The sequence below is a fragment of the Cyanistes caeruleus genome, chromosome 15, assembly GCF_971803275.1.
Source record: "Cyanistes caeruleus chromosome 15, bCyaCae1.hap1.1, whole genome shotgun sequence".
In the NCBI taxonomy this organism is placed as follows: domain Eukaryota; kingdom Metazoa; phylum Chordata; class Aves; order Passeriformes; family Paridae; genus Cyanistes; species Cyanistes caeruleus.
In genome coordinates this window covers 16,572,350-16,594,385 of record NC_141715.1, presented here as the reverse complement: position 1 = coordinate 16,594,385, position 22,036 = coordinate 16,572,350, and positions in this window count along the sequence as shown.

Genomic DNA, 22,036 nt, shown 5'->3' with positions numbered 1-22,036 from the left:
CTGAGGTGGGAGAGGCAGGATGCAGTCTCAGGGGTACAACAACCCCTCCCAGCCGGCTCCAAGCACTTCCAGAGGCAGGCAGAGCTGCTGGATCAGGGCACAGCTGTTGGGATGCCGAGGCCTGCCAAGGCTGGGATGCTCCAGAACATCCCAACATCCCAGCTGAGCCCAGCCCGTGCTGCTGCCGAGCAAGGCTGTGCCCGGGGGTTCATCACTATGGAAATCACATTCCCTTTAGCTGCCTCCCAGGATAATCAGTATTAAAGGGAAACTATTTTCTAGTTCATTAGAGGAAAGCTGCGTCCCCATGGCTGCTGCTGGCGGCACCTCCTTCCCCTCCAGGAGAAACCAGCTCCCGACACGGAGACATCACCGGGGCAAGGGGGACAGGGAAGGGCCCTGTCCCCGAGGGCTGCCCTTCGTCCTGCTCACCTGCCATCTCCCAGGAGGGTTTGGGGGACCCCTTCCCTTGGGGAAGTTCTCACCCCACAGGCTCCAGACTCCTTCTAAAAGAGCTCTCACCTCTAAAAGGGCTGTGAAAATGGGAAAAATGTCACGATGCAAAATCTCCTGGGAGGCTCCTGGGAGGAGCTTTTCCCTAAATTTTTCCCTTAAAAAAAAGACCATTCCCTAAAATTTTACTAGGCTGGAGTGCTGGAGATTGCATGAGGAGAGGGCAGACTGGGATTTCCCTGTGTGGGGCCAGTGCAGTCAGGTCCCAGGGGATGAGGCTGAATTCCCTGAGGATGATTGCCCCAGCTCCAGGAGCACAATCCCAGCTCAGCCCCCAGCACTTTGGGAAGCAACTGGGCTCTGTGGGATCTGGGAAGCAGCCACGGCGTCCTGACCCTGCAGCTGCATCCCAGCCCTCTGCCGTCCACCTGCACATCCACAGGATTCCAAATCTTCCTCTGGCGCAGCTCCGTGCCAGGCGTCCCACAGGGAGCCTCCTTCCTGGAGCAGCTGGATCCAGGCCTCAGCCACCACACGGACATGGAAAACAGTGGGAAGAGGCAAGGAAAAAGCTGGGCATGGAGCAGGAAGAAGATGGAAGTGTGGGGTGTGGCAAGCCCTGCATCCACCAGGAGAGGCTTCAGAGCAAGGAAGGGGTTGTGGAGGTGCTATCCACAGGAAGGTGGAGCTCTGCCAGGATAAAAGGGAGATTGGAGAGAGCTGAAATGAACATCCTGGCAAAAAAAAAAAAACAACTCAATTCTGTAGGAAGAAGCACAAAATTCCCATCCCTGGCAGCTCCTTCCCAGCAGCTCCAAGCACGGAAAGGCTCTGGCCAGAGCCAGGATGAACTCCAGTCCTGCAGGGGCTGCCAAGGCTTGGCCTTTCCAAGCTTTCTCCTCTCTGGATGGTGGCTGTGGCCAGGGGATTGCTTGGCAAAGAGGCCAGGCCTGGCAGATGATCCCATAATCAGTGGGATAAGCCGAGCCCAAAGCCCAGCTCCCGCCTCGCCTCATAATTGCTTTTGTTCCCGGCCCACGGGGGCAGAGCCGGGCTTGGTGCTCCGGTGCCCTTTTTAAGAATTCAGCCTAAATTTCCAGCCAGGCTGGGCAGATGTGGATGAGCTTGGATGAAGAGTTTATCCATCCTCCCCGGAACCAGCCGGGATTGCTCCACAGGTGCCAGGAGAAGCTTGGAGCACATCCCGCTGAACAGCAGCCTCTGCTCTCAGGGACAGAAACTCTGCTGTCAGTCAAAGGGAAGAGTTTTTTTCCAGCTGTTCCCATCCTCAGAGGAAACCCAGAGGTGTTTTGGGATGTGTGATCTCGGGAAGGGATGGGAGTGAGGAATGATGGGATAAACCTGCTGCAGTCTGAGCCCATGGATGGAGCTGAGTGACACTGCTGGTGGCAGTGGAGCTGTCACTGCACAGACAGAGCCACCCCTCCCCTGCCCTGAGCACTGCCACAGCAAGGGCAGAAATGCTCTGCTCCCTGTGGCTGCTCAGCCATGCCCAGCTTCTGGGGCAGGCCTAAAGAATCCCAGGCTCACTGAAGTTGGAAAAGCCCTCCCAGCCCAAGGAGTCCCAGCTGTGCCCCATCCCCACCCTGTCCCCAGCCCAGAGCACTCAGTGCCACCTCCAGCCCTTCCTTGGACACCTCCAGGGATGGGCACTGCAAACCTCCCTGGGCAGTTCCAATCCCTGAGCTCCCTTTCCATGGGGAAATTCCTGCTGCTGTCCACCCTGAGCCTCCCCTGGCCCAGCCTGAGGCCGTTCCCTCTCCTCCTGTCCCTGCTCCCTGGCAGCACAGCCTGACCCCCCGGCTGTCCCCTCCTGGCAGGGACTTGTGCAGAGCCAGAAGGGCCCCCTGAGCCTCCTTTTCTCCAGGCTGAGCCCCTTTCCAGCTCCCTCAGCCCCTCCTGGGGCTCCAGCCCCTTCCCAGCTCCGTTCCCTGCCCTGGACACGCTCCAGCCCCTCCAGGGCTCTCTGGCCATGAGGGACCAGAACTGGACACTGCCCTCGAGGTGCCCCAGCAGAGCCAGCACAGGGGACGGGCACCAAACAGGTCCAGAAGGAACTTGGAAGATGAGAAAGTGCCCTCTCAGCAGGCAGAGCTGAAATCCCCTGGAATTGGGATAAGCAGCTGGAGAAGATGGAAAACAGGGGCCAGAAGCAGCTCAGAAGCAGCTTCTGCACTGACAATAGCGGGGCTTGGAGCTCTTGAGGGTTGAACGCTCCTTGGGAAGAGGGGACTGATTTTGCAGTTCCATTGAGGAAAAGCGAGGAGTGCTCCACTCCACATCCAAATGCTGCTCATGAGAGGGAGCTGCGAACGGAGCACGCGGAACAAGGTGAATCCATCAAGGAATTTGCAGCTCATCAAGGGCTGAAGAGGCAATTTTGTAATTAGGGGTGAGAGCTGCGAATCTGATTGTGATCCGGAACAGAAATTCGGGCCGGGGCTGGCAGGAAGGGCCTCGGTGAAACCTCTCCACTGCAATTATCCAGTGCTAATCCAAGGAAACCGCCCCGGCTGCTCTGAAGGTGACAGGGGACTGGCATGGCTTGGGCATGGTGGGCACGGCAGAGAATTCCAAGTGGCACAAGAAGGATGAGCAGATAGGAAAACTTCCAGGCAGTGATGGACAGGGCAGGAATGCAGAGAAGGGACAAACCCTCAGCACATCACCTGGCTTTGCTTGTGCCCCCTGGAGAGGAGACAGAAGGCCAGGAATTGTCAGGAATTTCCAGGAGAGAAGGAAAGGACAGGACTGCTGAGAGGGATGAGAACATCCAGGTGAAAGCACATAGGGGAATAAATGGGTGTGAGCTGGATCTGATGTTTAAAAAGATGCTGCCAAGTTTAAGGTCACCTGTGGGCTCTGCAGCCCACCCAAACCTTGCACAGTCTCCATCCAGGATTGTCCTCTGGATCCCAAACCATTCCCTGCACCAGGGGAGAGGCTGCAGTGAAGTTCTGTGCCCTTGAGTGACGGCTGCCCAGCCATCTCCAGCACAGCTTAATTTGATAAGAACCCTGAGCCACTTTAAACACTTCAATCATGGCACCTCTTAATCATCTCCTTGCCGAACAAAATAATCCCACTTTGCTTAATCTCTTCTCCTGTGGAAATCCTGTCACTCCTTTATTGTCTAAATGACTTTACAGGGCTCTGTCTCCAACACAAAAATATCTGACTTCCCAGGAAGCCACAGAAACAGGACATTGCCCCCCATGGGGTCCAAGCAGCTCCATGGGGCACCTTGGGAAGGGATAACACCTTCCCTGTGCCCATGGAATCACCTGGATCCCGTGGTCTGCATGAGCCCCTCAGGGATGCTCACCCTGGAATGTCTCCTGCACCCTCGGTGACGCAGGCATGTGGGATGAGGATGGCTGGAAATCATTTGGGAAGCTTGATATGAATTTGGGTTTGGTTTTTGGGGTTTTTGTGGTGCTGGGCCTGCAGACCAGAGGGAGCTGAGGTCAGGGGACCAGCGGAGACAAGATGGGACATCGCTGATGTACAGAGGGACAGGAGTCCAGGGGTGCTGCAGGTTCCAATAAAACCACATTTCCATGGAGATCTTCCCACAAGGGCCCAGCAAATCCAGTTTCTTCCCTGTCTGACCCAGGACATGCCCTGCACAGACGCCACTGGCACTTGGATTCCTGCCCTCGGAGAAGCTGAGGCAGAAGATTCCAAATCAAGGATTGTCAGGATGTCCTGGCTGCACTCCCAATTTTTCTCTGCAGCTGTGACAGACAATAATGGAATTATAAATTAAAAACAAATCAATATGAGATTTTTCCTCATCTGCTTTGTCACCAGGATGCAGGACTGGAGGAAAAGCAGCAAATACCTCCCCAGGAATTCATGGGAGCTGACACAGGTATTGTTCCATCACAATGCAGACAAGATTTTTGCCTGGAGAAGGGATAGAGGTGAATCCACCCGCAGGAAATCTGTAACTGTGAGCCTGTACCAACTCTGCAGAAGTAAAACCTTTGTTTTTTAGGAATTTAAAAGGTGCTAGGAATGGTGTTGGCTGCTCCACTCCCACATAAGCAGCAAGCAGGGAAAGGCAGCTGCTGCTTTTTTTGTTGGATCCACTCTCACAATTCCTTGTGCTGGAAGGAAACAAAACGCAATGTGCCCGGACTTAGGGAATCACTGAAGGAAAAGCAGCTGGAAAAGCTGGGTGGCAAACGCTGTCTCCAGGTTGGGATGGAGCAGCTGATGTCCCCAACCCCAGCCCCTGGGGAGGGGACAATTCTCTGTCCCTGACACTTCAGCCAGGTTTTTGTGCCACCGCCAAGGCCAAGCTCCAACTCCAATAATGAATCGGTGCCTTTCAGTGGAGTTCATTAATTTGGGACAGACGGAATTTCATAGCCCTGATGGATGGCTGGAATAGCCACAGGCTCTGCAGGCGGTGATTCCGTGAGGATTTATTTTCCTGACAATCCGGAGTGGGAGTGGATTGTGTGCCCCAGCTCCCATTGCTCCCCCGGCCTCCCACACCCCATTCCAGAGGCAGGAAGGGAAAACCATCCATTTTCCACATTAAATATGAGCGGGTTCCTTAGGAGGGTGAGGGATGGGTCTCCCTGGGTACCACCACAGTGGATGGTGTATTCCCGCTCCTCAGCCAAGGGGTTCTCCAGCAGCAGGGAATTCCATTAAAATATCACAAAAATTATGGCTTCGTCCTGATGGCGATGGGGTTATCAGACCAGTGCTGGGGTGGTCGGACCATGGGTGGGGTCATCAGACAACAGCACAACCTCAGGCCAAGTGCGGAGGGTCCGGGGGTGATCCAGGCCTGGGGCAGAGGGTTCCTGGCAGGTTCTCCAGGAGCTGGAGGAGGATTCTCCTCTCTCCAGAGGGCTGGTGGCTCCTGTGTCCCGTTGGCCACCGAGGGTGACCCCTGAGCAGTGCCCAGCGCAGGGACTGCAGCGAGGACACGATGACCTCCCTCTGCGCTCTCACTTATTTACTTTCCTGCTTGAAAATGAATATTTGATAACTTTGCTGGGATCAAGGCCTCTGTTTGGGGCCCTGATGATTTATTTATCCACCCATTTATTCTGCTGCAGCGCTGCTGCAGGGGATGGAGATGTCCTGAGGGCTGAGGCACCAGCACGGGCACAGATTTCCCATCTGGGGACTTCCAGGGCATCCCTGAGCTCCCTCTGCTCTCAGAGGGGACACAAAAAGCAGCTGCAAGCAGCTGGGCGAGGCCTGACGGGGAAATTGCTGAAGAAGATGCTCCTGGTGGAGCTCAGAATCTACAGCTGAGGGGTGAAAGAGAACAGAGAGAGAGAGAAATTGAGGAAAAATCAGTGGGAAGTAGGAGTAAGATGATGAGAGTTTGCCAAGGACATGGACAGGGTGAAGTCTCCAGGACAGGGAGAAGCCCTCCAAGACGTGGAGAAGTCTCTAGGAGAGGGAGAAGCCTCCAGGACATGGAGAAATCCCCCAGCATGTGGAGAAGCCTCGCAGGAGACGGGTGAGCTCTCCAGGACACGGAGAAGCCTCCAGGATATGGAAAAGCCTCCCAGGACAGGGGGAAGCCCTCCAGGACATGGAGGAGCCTCCAGGACATGGAGAAGTCCCCCAGGCCAGACAGGGAGCTGCTGCCCAGGACACATCGAGCAGGAGAGGGAAGGTGGCTCTGATCACGTGCCCTGGAGGGAAGCAATTTCTCCCGAATTTCCACCTTTTGTTCGCTTGCTGAATACCCCCTGATTTCTTTGGAGTGGGAATAGTTCTCCTGCTCACATTGCAGCCTCCCCCCGGCGCAGCTCTTTGCTATTCACGGCCTCTCATCCCTCTCCTCGGGAGCCTTCCACGGTGATTGGAGAGGGAAGGATGAGCGATGCATGCCAAGCAGCAGGGACCACATCGGGAGCCTGGTTCCTGACCTACAATCCTCGGTGATTAGGCAGATGAAACGCTCAGGATGCCAAACCTCTCCACGCAATCCTCGTGTTTCTCCCGATATCCTGCGGCTGGCATTCCAAAAAGCAAGGTGGTCTCGCAAGCAGCAGCTCAGAACCGGGCTGCAGGTCTGCTCTGGGGCTGGGATTGTGGTGGGGAAGGGGATTGTAAAGGCAGAGAGTTCTGAAATCATGGAATGGTTCAGATTGGAAGGGAACTTCAAGTTTCCACTGTCCCAGATTGCTCCAAGCCCCTTCCAACCTTTCCTTGGACAAGTCCAGGGATCCAGAGGCAGCCACTGCTTCTCTGGGGACCCTGTGCCAGGGCCTGCCCACCCTCACAGGGAAGAACCATCCCAAAATCCCAGCTAAACCTATTCCCTTTCAGTTTAAAGCCATTCCCCCTGTCCATGCCCTTGGAAAATCTCCCTCTCCATCTTTCCAGCAGTGCCAGGGCCAGCATGGAAAATGTTGCTCTGCGCTAGGGAATGGACAGGGACACAGCAGATTCCTTGGAATTAATGATAAAAATCTATAACTGGAGAGAAAGAGCCCTACCTGGGAGCCAGATTGCCTGTGTGGGACAGCATTCCCGCAGGAAGTGCCTCTGGAATGCCACAATTACCCCGCTGTAACTTTTTGCCTCTCATTATTCGGGCTCTGGGATCACTCAGGGTTTTGTCACAGCAGTGCCTGAAAGGAGATTTAGGGAGGCTCCTTCAGCAGCTCTGGGCAGCAGCAAATTCCCATTGTCCTCGATTGGACACATCCCTGGGAAGGAGGGAATTCATCCTGCCCAAATGTGCAGCATCTCCCTTTGGAATACAGAGCAGGCTCCTGACCTTGCACAATCAAAAGGATTTATGATTAATGGCACCTCCAGTAACAAACCTGGCATTGTGGATGGGATATTTCAGGTGTCTCGTGCCCTCGCTGCAGAATAATGCAGAGACTTCAAAGTTCCTGCAGCACAAACTCCCGAAAATCAGGCTGGAATTGAAGCTAGGAATGAAATAAGATAAGGAATGGTCATTTCCTTTAGCTGCTCTTCGTTACTGAGATTTTCCCTTTGTCTGACACTGTTTTTATTGGGCCATGTCCACAAAAAGCTCTGCTTCCAGGAAAATGAGGGATGTTGATATTGTTAAGGGGCTGTGGGAAGTGAAGCTGCCTCGGCAAAATGCTCTGCTCAACAGGTACGGCTCAAACAGGAGAGCCAGCAGAATTTTAGGATTTCAGGGGCTTGGAGAGGGCCTTGGGTAGGGAAAACAACTGGTTTGGAGTGGTGGTACTGCCCTGCTCCTGGGAATGTTGATGAATCCAATATCTGAGGCCGCCCAGGGGAAGGGCAAAGTCTCCTCAGATGGAAAAATAATCTCAAAAGTTGTTAAATTGTTAAACAATTGTACCCTAATCTGCAACCAGAGACTAAATAACCAATTAATTACATTTCAGTGGAGTGTTTTAATTGATTATTGCATGGTGTGGCTGCAGTTGGGAGTGTTTGGGTGACAACAACACATGGCCTTAATATTTTTAATTGGAATTATTCCTGGAATGCACTCTCAGCTCTGACTGTACTCAGGCGTGTTTCTGTGTAATGTTCTTTTGTCCTCAAAGAAAGATTCTTGTAAAGCTCAGTGCCATTGCCATCATCATCATCCCCACAACTGGAATGGTTTTCAGGCAGGGAAGATGATTTTCCTGAGGAGCATCAGGAGGAAGCCAGGACAGCACATCCCCACCGCTTCAGTGCACGAGAACCAAACATTGGGGGGCATTTTCATTTAGATTTAGGGAGGGGGGGAAACCGAGAATAATTTGGTTGTGTAATGTTGGTATTGTTATCTGTAACAACAGAGAGGAAATTCAAAATATCAGCAATCAAAATGTCCCAGCAGCAAAGCTCTGCTCAGGTTTTGGAGCTCTGTGGAATTCCTTGTGGGAGAGGAAGGGGTTGCTTAAAAATGGGAATGGTTTCCCTCCCGTAGGGTTTCTTATCCCCTCACAACTTCCAGGATGTGTAATTCCATACTGGAAATGAAGAATTTGTTTAAAAATGGGAATGATTTCCCTCACGTGGGGTCTCTTACGCCCTCACAACTCCCAGGATGTGTCATTCCACGCTGTCCCCTCACACCTCAGTGACACAGGTGATGTTCCTGGTGTTGGCTGTGGGATCCCTTCCTGCATCCCAGCTCCTTGGGATGGGGCAGGTGCTGCTTTTTGGGGATATTCCTGATGTGATAAAAGTGCTGATTTGTGTGTTCATCCTGTGCTACCTCTGGGAGTCACCGGGTGCTGGATTTATTCCTTGATTCTGATTTATTCCTTGCCTTTTACTTGGGAATTTTATGGCTTCTCTGTCTCTGTCTTGATTTTCAGGGAATTCCCAGAGTCACAGATTGGTTTGTGTGGGAAAGGACCTCAAAGTTCATCCAGTGCCACCCCTGCCATGGACACCTCCCAGTGTCCCAGCCTGCTCCAACTTGGCCTTGGACACTTCCAGGGATGGGCATTTCCTGCTTTTCCTTCTTCAGTGGCCTCAGCCAGCCCTTGTTTTAATCTGCTCTCATCCAAGGCTGGGCTTTTATTCCAGTGGAAATCATGGAGATGTCCTGAGGTCTTGGACCTGCTCTCCCAGGGCCATCACCTCTGACATTCCCATGTTCCTCTTCTGCCATTCCCTCCACACCTCAGAATTCCCACTCACTCACCACATTCCAGTCCCCACATTTCCTCCTAGAACATTCACATTTTGGAACGATTTTGTGGAGAGATTCCCATCGTCCCCACGGGATTTCCCAGGGTTTTACCAGCAGCTGGCAGGACACAGGGATGATCACCTGCCATCCAGGCGATCACAAACTTCCTCTGGTTTTCCAGGACGCGGCTGCAGTGCCGAGGCGGTGCACACAGCCTGGGAATGTCACAGTCGGAGAAGTGGCATCCCAAGGCAGCTGGGAGGGCGCTAAAGGCTCCTGAACGCCAGCAGAACACTCCTGAACGGCAGGAGATTCCATTCAGGGAATGGGAAGGGCTGGAAGTGGGTCAGGGAGCTGCACAGCCTCGCTGCCATCCCTGGTGGGAATCCCTGGAACGCCGCGTTCCCGTTCATGCCAGCCTGGCAGGTCCCGAGGCGCTCCAGCCCAGCTGCTTTCCCGGGACACCTGGAGCCGGAGAGGAGCCCCGTTAATTACCCTGGGCCGGGCTGGTGGCCTCAGACAGGGGTTGGGAGAGGAGATTTCATGCACTGGTTGTGTGTCCTACATAGCGCCTTGCTGGGAGGGGAAAGGAGCAGCTGGAAAACTCTTGGAAACAGCTTGTTCCCCTTGGAGTTTTTTGGTGGTGCTCAGGGCCGCAGGAAGAGGTCGGATGAGTTCAGTCCCTGCCCTGGGATTAACCAGCAGCTCTCCCAGGGCAGGGGGTTTCCAGCAGAGGGGCCGGGTGAGTTTTCCAGTTGATTTCCACATATGAACTTCCTGGGATTGAGGAGGAGATGCCCCAACACTGAGAACAAACTCAGTGCAGTAGGAGAGGTTTTTATCCACAAATCCATTTAGGCCCAACACCCTCAGCTGGGATGTGGGACTCAAAAGGATAATGACGAAGTTTGGGAATTAACTTGGGAGGAGCTGTCGGCTCCCTCGGGGACAGAGAGGCCCTGCAGGGAGAACTGGATAAACCAGAGGGCTGGGAATCACCAAAGGCATGGAACTGAACAAGGGCAAATCCTGGATTCTGTGCCTGGGGTGAGGCAACCCTGGATGTACGGAGAGAGTGGGAATGAGAGGCTGGAAAACAGCTGTGGGATGGAATCTGGGGAGGCTGATCCACGACAAGCTGGATCTGAGTCGGCAGGGACAGGGATCCAGGAGGGACATCCCTGTCCTTGATGCCTTGGGAATGCTGACCTGGAGCAGAGGCTGGACAGAGCTCAGGATAAAGCAGGGATTTACTGAAAGGCCTTAAAGGACACACCTTGGGCACTACAAGAGCCCGGCCAGGGCTGCACCCAAGATGGACCAAAAATGGTCACAAAATGCACAACTGCTCTCGAGGGCTCACATTTTTATCAGTTTTGGTCCATCTGCATATCGGGGTGAATTGTCCAGTCCCAGCTTCAGGTTATGGAGTCCCACCCTTCTTGTTTTCTCTCTCCAGCCCAGCGCTGTTTCTGCTCTGGGGCCTGGAACTTGTAACGATTGTCCTTGGTAGCAAGCTGGAAGGGGAATTGTTTTGTCTGCCTGCTCTGTGCAGAGAGCTCACTGACACTCAATATGAAGCTCAAAACTACAAAACTAGGGAAAAATATGAATGCTAAAACTTAAGGCATCATCCTGGGGGCTCAGCCCAGGGAGGGATTGTCCTGCTCTGTCCTGGGCTGGGGCAGCCTCACCTTGAGCTCTGAGACAGTTTTGGGTGCCACAAGATCAGAGAGATCCGCAGCTGCTGCAGAGCCCAAAGGAGGGAGCCGGGGCTGGGGAAGGGTCTGCAGGGACCACCCGAGGAGCGGCTGAGGGCACTGGGCTGGTTCAGCTGCAGCAGAGGAGCTGAGGGCAGAGCTCAGGGAAGGAGGGAGCGGCTGCAGGGGGAGGTTTGGGATGGAGAGCAGGGAAAGGTTCTTCCCCCAGAGGCTCCCAGGGAATGGGCACGGCCCCGGGGCTGCCGGAGCTCCAGGAGCGTTTGGACAGGGATGCACAGGGGGATTGCTGGGGGGTCTGGGCAGGGCCAGGAGATGGACAGGGTGATCCCAGTGAGTCCCTCAAACTCAGGATATTCCATGGTTCCATGATTTATATCCAGATGTGAAAAAGTGGAAGGAAACCCCTGTTCCATGAACCAAGTCCTGAGGTGGTTTGTAGGTGGGAGATGAATGATCCATGTGCCTTTTAGGAATAAAGGGACAATGCTGGAGCTGTGGCAACAAAAGGTGTCACCCACGTGAGGAGATTTGGGAACATTTCAGCAAATCCAGGGGGATGGAGATGGGGCTTAGGGAGCCAGATAAGCAGGACATGAGTCCAATTTTTAATTCATGTGACAGTCCTATATTTTGAGGGGCTATTAGGATGGAAAAGTGTAGGAGAGCATTACTGGCTATTGTATCAAATCCTGGCATCCACACTTTTATCATGGATTAAAAAAAAAAAATTAGAGGGAGCTCAGAGAAGAGCTGGAAGACTGAGAAAAGGTCTGGCAAACCTGCTGGGTGATGATAGGCTTAATGACTTCAATCTATTTAGCTCATCAGAGAGCAACTTGAGAGGTGACTTGATCATGGGCTGTAAGTACTTCCAGGGAGGAGATTTTTGATAGCAGAGGGTCCTTTAATCCAGCAGACAAAGCCAGGACTTGGTGGCTGACAGGTGGAGCTGAAGGAAGAATAATTCCAATGGCAGTTAAGCCACCAGTGTTTCATGGGAAAGGTAATTAACTCCTGGAAGTGCTTACCTGGGGATGTGCTGAATCCATCTTTAAATGGGAGTTGGAAGATTTGCTCCCATCTAAACACAAGTTATGGGCTCAGTGCCCTTCATCCGTGTGGGAATGGAGGGAAATCCCTTTCTCCATGTCTCCTGCCTGCTCCCACCTGCTCGGGGGGGCAGGATGGGGACTTCCTTCCCTGGGGACATTCTGGGGGTTTGATTTTGGTGTCAGGTGTCCCTCACAGAGTTTCTGCTGTCTGGAGACTTGAGTTGGCAGAACTGTGTGGGTCTGAGTGGTTCACACCCCACGTTTTTGCTGCTCTTCATTCTGTCCCCCAGCTCACCCGAGGTTTGGAAAACGTTGGGTTTGACATCAGATCTCTCCTCTGACTCCTCCTGCTGCCCAAGGTGCATTTCAAACTCCAGCTGGCCCCGATGTTCATCATTAGAGGAAAACTCCGGAGGAAAACCAATCCCAGGGGGTCTCCAAAGGCTTTGGGAAGAACATCCCAAGGAGCCTTTGGTCCTGGCAGGGGTCAGGGATGGCTAGTCCTGCTCAGCCTCACCTGGACACTCACCTTGGCCAGGGCTTGGGGATCACTTCTAAAACCAGCTCTGAGCCTTCCTTCCCCTCTGAGCTCTGTAGCTCCTGTGCCTCCTCTGGATCTGCCTTGGATCTTTGCTGGAGCTCAGTCCTGGCTGGCTCTATCTCCTTCTGTGACTGGATCCTTGAATACACCTGGGAATGCTGAGTCCAGATCCTGTGGGATCCTGTGGGTGAGGATACCTGGCTCCCTTCCCACAGGGAGCAGCTGATCCCTGGCGGTAGGAACCCCTCGGATAAGCAGGAATATTTATTTTCCAAACAGATCCTTCCAGGTGTAGCTGTTGTGCTCTTCCTGGGAATTCATCCCTTGGGAATGCCAGTGGAGATGCTGAGCAATGAGAGCAGGGCTTCCTATGGAGCAAATCCCACTTTCCTGGCTGGTTATCCCTGAGAAACACATCCACAAGGAAAACCCAGCCCTGTGGAAGCCTCTCAGGGCTGAGAACGCCTGTGCTGGTGACAGCAGGAATGGGCAGAGCCTTCGGGACAGCCAGAGGAGATCCAGCAGGATTCCCAAATCATCCCTCCCTGGGGTTCTCCTGTGTCACATCCTGGGACCCCTGGGTTTGGGTGACACCTGGCTTGTGTTGGGGCCCTCAGAGCTGATACAGGAGGGCTCAGAGCTAGGTTCTTCCATCCTTTTCTTCAGGCCTTATTCTTCATATTTTTGTCATATCCCTTATCTTTTGGCCATATTCCTCCACCTTTGGCCTTATTCCTTATCTTTTTCCTTTATTCCTTATCTTTTTCCTTTATTCCTTATCTTTTTGGCATAGTCCTCATTTTTGGGCCATATCCCTCATCCTTGCACCATACTCCTCATCCTTTGGTCATCTTCCTTATCCTTTCACCATATTCCTTATCCTTTGGCCATATTCCTTATCATTTTGGGATATTCCCAATCTTTTGGCACATTCCTCATCCTCTGGCCATGCAGGACACCACGAGGAGCAGCTCAGTTTTTGGGAACTCAGCAGCTCCTCAGTGTCCCTCCTGCCATGTTCCCGAAGTGCTGCTCAAACCCCTTCCCTGGGAGGGCACCCAGCAATTCCTCACCCCTGAAATCCAGACCTAGACATGGCAAAACAGGGAATAAAAATGGGAGAATGGGAGAAAATTGAGTGCCCTGCTTTTATTTTTTTATGTTTTTCTGAGATTCCTGGAGCCCCCAAATTCTGGGCCAGCAAATTCCTGATGGCCAACAGGGAAAAAAATCCGTGGGCCCCTCACCTGGGTGAAGCTGGAGATTGCTGCTGCGTGGCAGCTCCTCAGGCACACATCCCTTCTTGTGTTTTCCTGGGAAAAACGGGAATATTTTAAACAAGACAAGGAAAAAGCTGTTGTGAGACAAATTCCTGTTTTGCTGGATGAAGCAGAGGCTCCCCAGCTGAATTGTTCGCCCACCCAGCGGCCCCACGGAGCAAACCCTGGTAGGAAGGGGCTTGCAGACAGCTCTGCCTCCAGCCAGCTGCTCCCCAAGGCAAAAACAACAACAAAATTCCTCCAGGGCAGGGGGTTGAGATGAAGAATTTATTTCTGTGGTGTTCTCTGCAGGGATCCCACTCCTGCCCAGAATAATCCGAAGCTGCAGCCGAGTTTTGGTGCAACAGAGGAGAACCTGGCTGTGCTGGGATCAGCGCTGGGAATACAGCAGGCTGTGCTGGGAGAGGCAATCAGGGAAGCTGGAAAAATCCTGTCTTTGCTGCAGCTTCCAGGGCAACACAACAGCCTTGGATGGTTTGTGCTCAGGGGGAAGGGATTGGTGCAGGAGGCTGCACTTAACCCATGGAATCATGGAATGGTTTGGGGCAGAAGGGGCTTTAGGGATAATTTTATTTTACCCTCTGCCATGGCAGGGACACCTCCCACCATCCCAGGCTGCTCCAAACCCCATCCAGCCTGGCCTTGGGCACTGCCAGGGATCCAGGGGCAGCCACAGCTGCTCTGGGCACCCTGTGCCAGGGTCTGCCCACCCTGCCAGGGACCGATTCCTGCCCAATATCCCATCCAGCCCTGCCATTCCCTGTGTCCTGTCCCTTCAGCCCTTGGCAATTGTCTCTCTCCATGTTTCCTGCAGCTCCTGCAGGCCCTGCAAGGCCACACTGAGCTCACCCCAAAGCTTCTCCTCTGCAGGTGAACACTGCCAGCTGTGCCAGCCTTTCCTCCCAGCAGAGCTGCTCCATCCCTCTGCTCATCCTGGAGCCTCCTCTGGCCTGGCTCTGGCAGCTCCAGGTGCTCCCGGGGCTGGGGCAGCTCTGCAGGTGGGGTCTCACCTGAGCACAGAGGCAGAATCCCCCTCCCCTGCTGTGGGACCAGCCCCGGGCTGGGGGTTCTGGAGTCCCAGGGGATGTCAAATCATTCAGGCACACAGGCACCAGGCAGGATCTGAGTGTTGGGAGGCAGTGAAAAGGTAAAAAAAGGGAAAAATCAGCAGCCCAGGCTCATTGTGACACTGTAAATGAAAAGCCGGACAAAGTCTGGAAATTCATTCATCCGCATCACTCATGTTAAGCCTTAAAATGTTCCTGGTAGCCACTGGAAATCATTAAAGAAGTGACAGCTCTGTTCTCTGGAGGAGTAGGACTCAGAGTGGGGGGTACAGGAGATGCTTTAGCAAGAAAAATTTGACGCAGCAGCCTCTAAGTCAGTGATTTCTCTGACTTCATCTGCACATTAAAAATGCAAGTGAATGCCTTTTGGTGTTAGCTCTGCTCCTGGATATGAGATGGAGTCAATTCACAGCTCTTCAGTGGATAATACTTTTTGTTTTTTGCACAGGCTGTTGAAACAGAATGGAAAATTAAAGCAATTTTTCCTGACAGCAATGCATAAACGTTGACCATGAAATGGCAAAGCAAAAAGAAAAAAATAAAATAAATAAAATAAAATAAAACCAAAAGCAAGAACAGCTCGAGGAGTGTCTGAATTAGGCAGCAGCGAGTTCATTACAGCTCTCATTTGAATAAAGGCAGGAGATGATGCCCTCGCTGTAATGGAAATGCTCTTCAAGTCCGAGCCGTCCGTGGCCATTACAGCCTGAAGAGGATTGTTTGGGAAAGAGATGGATGCACTCCCATTCCTGCTCTCCCTGTTCCTGCTGGCCACATTCGCCCTCAGTGCTTGGGGCTGGATGCAGGTGGGTCCTGCTTGCCCATAAATCTCTGGGAATGTTCTGCTCTGGAACATCTCAGACCTTTCCCTGCTGCTCCAACAGGGCACTGGGGTGGTCTGATCCAAAGTGCTGCTTGTTTTGGGAGGGGTTTGGAGCATTTAAAAAGCTCCAGAGAAACTCAAATTCTGGCTAAAGGAAAAGCTTGGGATAACAGGCACTTTCCATGTCCCACACAAGCTCCTGAGGTGTTGCTGCTGACCCTCAGGTTCATCCCTGGGATCTCTCTGGAAGCTGCAATGGGAGCACTGGATGCATTCCAAGCCTCTGCCAGCACTGGAAGGAGCTGCCCAGGGAGGTTTGGAGTTCCCATCCCTGGAGATGTCCAAGGAACACCTGGAGGTGGCACTGAGTGCTCTGGGCTGAGGACGAGGTGGGGATGGGGCACAGCTTGGGCTCGATGATCCTGGAGGGCTTTTCCAACCTCAGCCATGCTGGGATTGCTCCCCCTTTATGGACATCGAGGGTTTCCCACCTTTCCCTTCATCCTTCCCCGGGTTCTCCAGCAGCACCAGAGCTGGTGCAGAGGAAAACTGAGCTGCTGTGCCCATGGAGAGGTCTGTGCTGCCCTGGTGTCCCAGCAGGACACCCTGTCCCAGCACCCTCCCCTGCTGCCCTGGCCTGCCGCTGCTCCCCAGAGGAGCAGGGATCTGTGTGGCACATCCCTGCCAGGGGACGGGAGTCTCCCCAATTTTCTCACCGGTTTTTCCTTCCCATTTGAGCAGGAATTAATGATTCGATGGTCTCAGAGGGCTTTTCCAACCAAAACCGTCCCAAGGTTTGCACCCCTTGGCAGCAGCTCAGCCTCGCTGGTGGCCGTGTCCTCAGCTGGTGACAGCCACGTCCCGGGTGTCCCCTGGAGGAGCATCCCTGCGATCCCTGCTCCCGGAGAGTGTCGGGGAAGCAGGGATGTGACCAAGGTTAAGTGTGCCGTGTGTCCCCGTGCCACTAGATGTCCTTGTGGGAAAGGCCTTGGTGCTGCCCGCGGGCACGAGCCGGGAATTCCGGGAATTTTGAGGGAATTGAGGGAATGGAGCCCGGGGCAGCTCTGCCTCTCTGCCCCCCACCCCCGCTTTGGTTCTTCCACAGCCAGATTGGCCGCGGGCAGCATCCCTGGATGCGGGGAAAGCTCCAAGGAGCCCCGGGGAGGGCAGCCGGGAATGCCGCAGCCCCGGGATGCTCCCGAGCCAGCCCGTGTCCCTACAAACCCCAAGCTTCAGGAAAAGCTCCGGGAGGAGCTGCGAGGGGGCGAGGCGGTCCCAGCCTGGGCAGGGACGGCTTCCCATGGCTCGCATCCCATTGCAGAGCTCCTGGAGAGCCCCAAAATGCGGGAATCAGCGGGCAGCACCTGAGCCCGGCTCCCGTGGGATTCGGAGCGCTGGACTGGCAGCACATTTAGTTGGGATTTCGCTGTGCCCGTGGTCCCGCTGTGCCACCACCCTGTCCCTGTGTCCCACCGCGGGTGGCCGTGCTGGACAGGACCGTCCCCTGCTCCTCTCCTGCCGCATCCTTGGCGCTGGGAGAGGATGGAGCAGCAGAAGGTGAAACTCTGCAGAGAGGAGATTACAGCTCCTGTGGTTTTTTCCCCTTTTTTTTTTTTTTTTTTTTTTTTTTTTTCCTTCAAAGGAATGACTTGGTATTTTTGGAAAGAATAGCTGCTCCAAAAAATCCCGGTACAAACTCTTCCAGACTCCAGCCTGGCTTATCACGCGCTGTGCTGGGGCCCTGGTGGGAATGCAGGATTTTAACTCCTGGATGCCTTTCCCAGCTTTCATAAATGACCGCCTTCCTCCGAGGGCTGGAATTAATCCTTGGAGTCGAGGGCAAATCTCAGTGGGAATCTGGGGAAAGCAGGCTCAGCCTGGTGCAAAGATGCTGGAGACTAAAGCTGGTGGTGCTGGATGCTGGGAGCCGTGTTCCAGCCCCATTCCAGCCGTTTTCCAGCATTTTTCCAGCCGTGCCCGAGGTGTGCCTGCCACTCAGGCTGCAGCCTGGCAACCAGCGGCTGCATCTCTGCGGGAGAAAGTTGCCCAAAATAGGAAGAATGGCAATAAATAATTCCTGGGGCTTGATTTATGGGTGAACCTCCTCATCCGTGGAGGGATCTCCCCAGGCTTTGGATGTCTCTGGATAATCGGGAGTCCTGGAGGGTGGGGAGATGCTCAGTTCCGAGTGCTGGAGCGGTAATTGATGGGAGGAGGGGAGTTAGCAGCGCGCTAATTACAGAGAAATCCGAGCTGGGAGAAGATGCAAACTCCAGTGTGAAGGGGAACACAGAAGAATCCGGAGCTGGAGCTGTGACAAAAGACATGGATGTAATTCCCGTGTCGTGGGGGGAATAACCCCCGCTCCCGCAGCAGAATTCCCTGGAGAGCGGTAGCCTGGGGCAGACAGCACTCAGGAGCTGGGAATTGCTGCTGCTGTGTGCTGCAGGCCCAGAGAATTGCGGGAAGAGCTTCCCTGAATCCCAGAACGTCTGCAGGGCCCTGAAACCTTGGGAAGTGCCAGAAACCTTCCAGAAACCTGGAAACAGGGCTGGCAGAGGGATAAGGACAGGACCCAGAAGCACAGGATCCTTAAGGATGGAAAAGGTCATTGTCCAACCATTCCCACAGCACTGAGAATGTCCCCAGGTGCCACATCCACACTTCCAGGGATGGGGACTCCACCACTTCCCTGGCCGGCCCTTTCTGATGTTTGACCACTATTGAGAGATTTTTCCTGATATCCAGTCTGAGCCTCCCCTGCTGCAGCTGGAGGCTGATTTCCCTTGTCGTTATCTTTCATGGCAGGACTCCTCAGTGTTGGGAATGATGGAAGAGTGGGAAAAGAGGGGGGAAAAGGGACTAGGACGGCAGGGATGACAGGGCAGGAGCTGGGAGACACCTGATGGCAGATCCTGTGCTGGGCTATTTTTGGGGAACCCCTGCAGCCACAGCACACCAGAGTTACCTGGAGAAGTGGGATGGGGTTTGGGAACAGCCCTTGGAGCTGCTCCTGCCATGGCTCTGGGAAGGGACACGCTGCCCAGCATGGAGTGGGGGTTCCTGAAATGGAATGGGGGTCCCTGGCATGGAAAAGAGATCTCAGGCACAGAGCAGGGGTTCCTGGCATGGAGTGGGAATCCCCAGCATGGATCAGGGGTCCCTGGCAGGGATCAGAGCCCCTAGCACAGCCCACCCTGGTGACAATGGGACCATGCTGAAGGACGTGGCCTGGACCTCAGGGACACAGAAAGGAGGGGACACCTGTCTGACAGCACAGGGGACAGCCTGATGTCCCATTAACCCATGCTGTGCCACACTGTCACCTCCATGCCATCACCCTGGCATGGGCTGTGCCAGCTGGGGGAGGCTCCATTGCCTCCTGAGCTTTTCCCTTGGCCCGGGTGTTTTTTCCCTCAAGGTCAGACCCACGCTGTGAGGGCCCAGCATTGCCTTTGCTTCCTGCTCAGCCTGTGCCCACTCTTGGAAAGTGTCCCTGGGCTGGCCTTCCCAAACTTTTCCTGCTGGGACTGTGTCCCCATCTGAACACCCAGAGGATGCTGAGGGACCAGATTTCCCTCTGGTGATGCCCAGGGATGCCCAGCAGCTCTGACCTCGCTGGTGTGGTACCAGCCCAGCCATCCCCATATCCCATCACTCTGGGAATGGTGGGATCCTGATCCAGGGGTGGCAGGGCATCGTGGATGTGTGGAGCAGGGTGGGAGGAGCAGATTTGGTGGCTCAGGAACAGAAAGGTGTTGCTGTCAGCTCATTAGAGCAGAGCCCGAGTTCCTGGAGCCCTCATCTCTCTCCTGCTCCTGTAATTGGGAGATTTGTCTGCCAGGATCCCTCCAGGGATGGGGCTGCAGGGATGGCAGGGTTTAACAGCAGTGATGTGCTTGCTGTGCCCACCCCCTCCCGAGGCTGCAGCAGCCTGTGTTCCCAGATCCTTGGGTGGCTGGAGTGAGCAGCAATCCAAGCTCAAGCCTTGCTGCAGAAATAATGGGATCCCAGGGGGCTTCCCATGACAGAAACCTGGAGCAGAGCAGGATGAGGGGTGGAAAAGTTCCCATTTTTACACATCCTCAGCCTGTCCTGTGCAGGCAGGAGCTGCAGGCTCGGCATGCAGCACAGGGAGGCTGCAGCAGCCCTGCAATCCCACAGGGACTGGACAGATGTGTTTGGGGACAGCTTACAAGATTGTCAGCCCTTGTAAGCAAAGTATTTAGAGAGGGATTAACAGCAATAAGGACACGGCGAGGAATCAGCGCAGACACGGAGCAGGCAGATGGGTGACCCCACAGGGACACTGCCCTGCACATGGCCTGTTCAGGGCAGGCCTCAGCAGTGCTGGGGACACCAGGAATGTACAGGGCCTCAGGGACACCAGGAATGTACAGGGCCTCAGGGACACCAGGAATGTCCAGGATCTCAAGGACACCAGGAATGTCCAGGGCCTCAGGGACACCAGGAATATCCAGGATCTCAAGGACATCAGGAATGTCCAGGGTCTCAGGGACACCAGGGCCTCAGGGACACCAGGAATATCCAGATTCTCAGGGCCTCAGGAATATTCAGGGCCTCAGGGACATCTGGAATCTTCTGCTGACTCCAAAGCTCTGCTTGGGGGGCACAGGGAGGTGAGGGTGGGCCCCTCTCTGCTGTGCAGATTTTGCAGCCACCTCTGGACTCCTGGTGAGCTCCAGCTGGACAAGGAGGTCCCCTGGACCTGCAAACCCAATCCAGTAGGCTTTTCTCCTCCTCCTCCTCACTTGTCTCTCTGCTGAGCGTGTAACTGAGGACAGACCTTGCCTGGAGACCCCATGTGGGACAGATTTGTGCCTCAGCCTCTTTCCTCAGGCAGCTCCTCATGTCAGCAAAAATGAGATTTCATCTCCTTTTCCCACTTTTCCAACCCTGCTGTGGATTCAGTGACACCCTCAGCCCCTGCTGTGCTGTGCTGGAGGAGGATCAGTTTTCCTCAGAGCTCATGGCAGGAGCTCCAGCACCCACGTGAAGCTTTCCAGGGATTTTGTTTGCAGTCACAGAAGCCAGCAGTGGCGTTATCAGCTCCAGGTGCTGCTGGAGAACCCCAGGCTTTGGGGAACAGCCACATCCCAAAACAATTCCAGCTCTGCCGCTGGAAGCACAGAGCAATTCACGAGGTAACCCACTTGTAGAGCCGGGGATGAAGTGTTACATCCTGAATATGAGCAGGGAAATTACCAGCGGCACCTCTGTCAATGCCACTGAATCCCTCCGAAATGAATTCTTGGGAAGGAATGAGCCTGTTAGAGGAGGAGATTTGCTGAACACCCTGGGTTTGCTTTTCCTTGCTGTGAGGGGGGCAACGCAGCCTGACCTTGCTCCAAGGTCAAAACAATCCATGTGGGCTCTCCAGAAAGCTCTTCCCAGAGCGTTTTCCCTCTCTGCTGGTGGAACTGGGGCCGAGCCTGTTCCTGGGCAGACGGGAGGAGGTGACAGAGCGTTCGGTGAGTTCATTCCTCCTCGGGCTGGCTGGAAGGGATGGCTCTGATCAGAAGCTTGGGCCAACCCAAATGTGTCCATGTGCTGCCAAGCAGGGGAATTTCCTGGTATTTAGGAAAATCCTCATTTTCTCGGGGTGGGGAAGGGATGGAAAAGCAGAGGATAATTCCTAACCTGGTTAGATTTCCTCTGAAATCCCATTCCTCGAGTTTTCTCAAAGTTCATCCGTCCCACCGGGCCTGTGCTGGGATGGGGTCAAAGCTTCCCGGCAGGAACGGGCTGCTCCCCAGAAAGGAGCTGGGATCAAGGCCAGGGCCAGGGGCTGAGTGAGGAGGAGCTGTTTGGACAGCCTGGAAGAGGGTGGGAGATGGCAGTGATCCTTCACACCCACAGCCCAAGAGCCAGGGGGGCTTAGAATTCCAGAGTGGTTTGTTTGGAAAGGACCATCCCATTCCAGCCCCTTGCCATGGGAAGGGATACCTCCCACTATCCCAGGCTGCTCCAAGCCTCATCCAACCTGCTCTTGAGCACTTCCAGGGACGGGGAGTCCATTGCCCACAGGGCCACCTCTGTTTCTCCCAGAAACACTGCTTCCATCCTGGAAACTGCTTGGTCATCACCCAGTGCCCCCCAGAGGGGAGCAGGAGGGCTCTGCCCCTTGCATCCCACCCTTCCCGAGTGCTCTGGCTTTTGGGAAGGCTCAGAGCAGCTCCAGGGTGCCTTCAGTGAGGTTTCCATGTGACAACTGAAAAGGAGCTTGGTGACAGTGCTGGAGAGCTGCAGTGGCCACCACCCAGAAATTCGTGCTGCTTTGGAGGATTCCCCATAATTTTGTGCTCTGGGGCTTCCCCTTCCCAGCAGCTGCTTCCCTGTGGAGTTTCCAGTGCCAAGTGACCTGGAGAGGGGCAGGAGCACTGAAAGGAAAACCTTTCAGCTGGCTCTTTATTCCCAGAACTTTTCAC